The following is a 5045-nucleotide window of genomic DNA, read 5'->3' on the forward strand; positions in this document are numbered from 1 at the left end:
CACAAAGGCACTCTCAGGAATTTCCCTATTCTCTCACTTTCAAGATACTAACTATAAACATCTGCAAAATGCCTTCTTCAAAGTCCCACCCATGCCCTATTGGTCACAACAACCTAAGAAATCATTGACTGCCAGACTAAAACAATCTCTCCAAACAAGTCTGTCCCACATTTCACACGTACTCTTCTCTCTCCTGGTGTCAGTGCTGTCTTTCTACATACTTTCTACTACATAAGGTCTTTTCATTTCGGTCTTCTGTATGGACCAATGCAGTAAAAGCCCACGTTTGGAGCTCCTAAGGATAACAGTCACACAAATAATGATAATCACAATAGCAACAAGAGCAGTAAAAAAAACCCAAAACCCAAAAAACCCCAGCAAACTTGATTTAACTCATGACCACAGACCTCTGCACAACAAGAGATCTGACATTGCTTTTTTCCGTTCTGTACCATCTTATAGATTTTAGTCTCCACTTAACAAACAGAAAATAATGGCTGTGAAATATTTGGATGCAGGGAGGGAGACATATTCCTCCCATCCAGGAGGCAAGAAGAAAGCCTATGTATCATGTAAGTCCCTACAGAATATCACGTAAGTGATATGACCCATAAGCAATAAATGAGCTTCACAAAAGGGTGTTAAAGCACGTATTTTAAGGCTAGCAACTCAGTTAAATTCCAACAAATCCTTGTATAAATATTTATAATAAATTTCTTTAATGCTTCTCTTTGGATTTTGAACTTGGCAATTTCCATACTTCAGACAGAAAACAGTTTTCCTATGAAGATGAAAATGCAATTCAATGCTTTTGATTTTTCTACATTTTGTCTAAATTGTTACATGCTCGCAAAATTTCAGCCCTACATGGTGATAATTATAGAAATCTTGATATGGCTAAAAAAGAACATTCTAATCCAACTCTGTAAATTCCTGATATAAACACCAATTTTACATAAAGCATGCCAAAACCTTTCTCTTAAGCCTTAAACAATACAGGGAAAAGATAATGCAGCCTTTATCCATTTACCCTCCTTTACCCATGCCAGAAAACATACAAGCCAATCTACACACAGATCATTTAACAAAGGTGACATAGGATTAGATTTTAAAAAGCACAACAATTTTACAAGTTTCACTGGAGACATGGATCTTAATTAGCAAGATCCCCTGGATGAAATATCCGTCAAAGCCTTCTGCATCTATACATAGTAGCACACTACAAGGACCTGTTCAAAAGTTTTTACCTTGTTAGCACAGGTAACAAGGAATTGGACTTCCTACTCTGAATATTTCACCTGGTTGTGATTTTAAGGTTGTATTTCAGCAATCCAATAAAGCACATTTAATTTAAAAATCATCAATACTTACAACTCTACTGTGGTTAAGAAACAACAGATATTTTGTACCCTTTCTATGGGCTCAACTACTCAACCATGGCAAATTACAACCTAATTTCATCTTTCAACAAAGCTAGAAGACTTCAACAACCCAAAAATCTTGGGTTTTTTTTCCTTCACAACTGTACAGGGAAAGTTGGACGAGTGATTTCTTAAGTTAAAAATCTGTAAGTAAAATAGAAACAATCTAAAAGAGGGCTAGGGAGGAGGAGGGTCACTGTCCTGATAATCCTATGATTTCTATGCCAGATTTATAGGAAGGTGGAATGGTTTTGCACTGGTTTTTTTGCAACCTCACTCATGATTTTTTAATCTCTGTTATTAGTAATTATGGTACATTCTGATTTTTGTAAGATTACAGTTGTGCCAGCACACACTTCCAAGTGCTCTACTACGTCATTAGGCACCATCATTAGTTGGGATTCAAGCCTGAATGAGCAAAGTCAGGAGAGTCTTTGGCTACCCTGCATCCACAACATCTCCTCATTCCACCAGACAGTGAAAGACAGCTTGAATGTAACACACTTATGAATTCAACTGCAGTTCTCCTAACTATCCATTTACTCTGTATCAGAAAGCACTGAACTCTGACTATGAGCAGCTTAGAAATCAAAAAGCTCAGGAAGTAGAGAAAAAGAAACAAAGATTTCATTTCTGCAACAAGTTTCACATAAAACAAAATCCAGTCACTACCAACCAAATTCCAAAATATAAGCTTTTTGTTATTAAGCTTTTGTTTGAGAAAGGTTTTTACTTTTTGTAGCTATTTGGGGTTTTTTTTATTTCAAACCACTACAAAAACATTCATTTAAATATTTAAAGCCACTACTTTTAGTCAATAAAAACATGCACTAGAAACACAGTCAGCCACCTGTAGATAAAAGCCAGTATTTTGCTGCACTAAAACGGCAGCTATAAACAGGCTGAATTTCTGGATTACATCCAGCTTCACACAGCAGCAGAATAAAGGATCATTTAGAAAAGCTGTGCATTCCCCCAAAGTAGAAAATTCCTTGCCTGAAGTCACACAGGTGTAAGTATTATCTCTCACTTTTCTCTCCTTCTCTTATAAGAAAAGTGCTAGCAGGCAGGCAGCGCTACAGCTGGAACTTACTACTCACTAGGCAATACTCATCCTGTGAAACGCCCTATCCGCTGCTCTCTAACCAGCATATATAAGTCCTGCAACTACTCTGATTTAAACCAAAAATAGCTGTACTATTACATTTGTGCAAAAATAGCATGGCTTGATTCCTTCCCAAGCCAAACTGAGTGGGAGTTTTACCATTCATCTCAGGAAGACATAAATATATTCCTCAGCTGACAATACTACCGCAGCTTAGATTGTCAAAGCAATACTCCAGATTCTTTATCAAACAGCAGTCCCTTTTTCTCTACCAGTATCATGATTTTCAGTACCGCTTTCCTGCAGAAATATGTTCATATTTGATGACATTTCATTTACTTGGTAAATAATCTTCTTTTTAGCTGCACACAGTTACCACACACTGACATCTTGACACCTAAGACACATTCATCTTAAAAAGAGATGAATAAGACAAAATCCAGTATAACGTGAAACTTGACCACTGGCACATTAATTCACACTTAGCAGCTTGATTTCAGTTTATTTTACTCCATAGACAGCCTCTGGTAACTGCCATCCTTATTTTTGCTTTCTTGAACAATTGAAGGAAAGAACTAAAAAAATCCCCTTTTTGTAGGGAAGAAAATCCTTTCACCATAATTATGAAAAAATTCCTAGTCTGCACTACAGTGGCAATCCAGGCTGAGTTTAGTTTTGCCAAACCTTAAAACATTCAGATTAATAATACAGCTGGAAATATGCTCAGCCCATTAAATCAGAAACTTGCCAAGACTGTTGAGACACTGATAGATCTAACCAACAATTAGAGCTCTCCCACACTATCAGGCCATTCTGTAACTAAGTGCTTTTTTAGTCTTAGTTAGATGGAAGGTACTGGCAGCTTTTTATCTGTTAATACAAATAAAAAATAATAGACAGGTGATGATAATAGACAGGTCCTTTTATTCCTTCTCACTTCCTCCTGTTCAAAAGAAGGAATATGGAAGGAATGGTGGGGCTTACTCCTAATCTAATGAAGACAAGGAAGGAAATTTTGGCTGCCTTGATGAGTTAAGGATCAGAAAGGAAGCTTGAAAAAAGTGTGCCACTCCTTGTCTTATTCCTAACATGCCTGTTGACATCCCCCAAATATTTATGAACAGCAGCACAAATGTTCTTGCCACAAAAAAGCACAAGGGAAGTGCAACACACTATGGTCAATATCTGGATTTCACACAGACTCGCATCAGCAACAGTTCAGAACCCAACCAAAAGTAATGGATGCGAGTAATCTGTCTGAATTGCTTCTTCAGGGGTCAAAATGTTCATGATTTTTCTATTAAGTATATTTGTGGACTATTTATGGAAAAATAATAAATCCAACAGAGAAATGTTCAATATCTTTACATAAGCAGCTTGTGTTATTCTGTTAGCTAAGATGGATGGAAAAATAATCTGAAAGAAAACAAGAGGACAGAGGAAAGAGAAATCAACACACGCACATAAAAAGGTGAGATGGCATGTTATAAGAAGTTTTATATTTATATTCTTGAATATAAATTGCAGCTAAATATAAGTGTGTAGGCATTAAATTACTTAGACTCATAGATGCTGTCAGGTATCCAGCAAAGAAGATTTAAGGACAAACTGCCATTTTTCAAAGGGTATCAAACTTTCATTTGACGTCCACTGGTAGAGGCCTTGCTTTGTTTTCCTGATGCTGTAAAGGGCTGATGCTGTGCTAAATCAGTACAGTTGTCTGCAGCTGTGGTAGATGGAAAGATTTTCCATCTTTAGAAGAGAAGCCACTCATCTACAAACATAATTTGAAGATATCAAAGTTGCTGAAACTCCTCGAAAGAGTTACCTGACTTATTTCATTTCATTTCAAACTGCATTGAATAATTGTGTAAGAAACTTAAAGAGAATCTGTTTAATCAATTCTACAAGTATTAGGAAATTGGGAAACCTATAAAAGTGTGACAGACAGCAATCTACTAAGAGGAACAGCAGCAAAGATAAGAGTGCTCAGTGTTAGTTTCATGAAGTTTGCTCAAAAAAACCCTTCAGAAATAGAAGGTTTAGAAATTAGAAATAGAATTACAATGAACTTAAAATTAAGCCCACCTTTTTTCTCACATAAAATGGAAGAACTAGGTAAATGTTAGCCTTTCTGTTCTCTTGTATGTGGAAAAAGTGGGGAGACAAGAGGAGGGGAAATTACACAGCAAAGATGGTACTGAATTCTCAGAGAATACTTTCTGACAAACTGAGTACTCTGAAGGTATTCTTCCATGGAACTTATTTATCACAATGCAAATTACTATTTTTTAATATCTTGGTTTTCTACAGCAGAAGCTGATGTATTGCCTTCCATAAAAAGGAATAAAGTACAAGCTCATGGCCATAAAGCCTGATTTTTTTTCTAAACAATATCTGGATCAGAGCAGAAGCATGTGGTCAGCGTGAAAAATTTCTATTGACTGCTTCAGATTTTGGAGTAGGCTCACACCGTCTACCATGAACACTGCCGGAGCCATATGCTTAACTTAAATCAA

Source organism: Nestor notabilis, unplaced genomic scaffold, assembly GCF_000696875.1.
Source record: "Nestor notabilis isolate BGI_N333 unplaced genomic scaffold, ASM69687v1 scaffold11588, whole genome shotgun sequence".
Taxonomy (NCBI): domain Eukaryota; kingdom Metazoa; phylum Chordata; class Aves; order Psittaciformes; family Psittacidae; genus Nestor; species Nestor notabilis.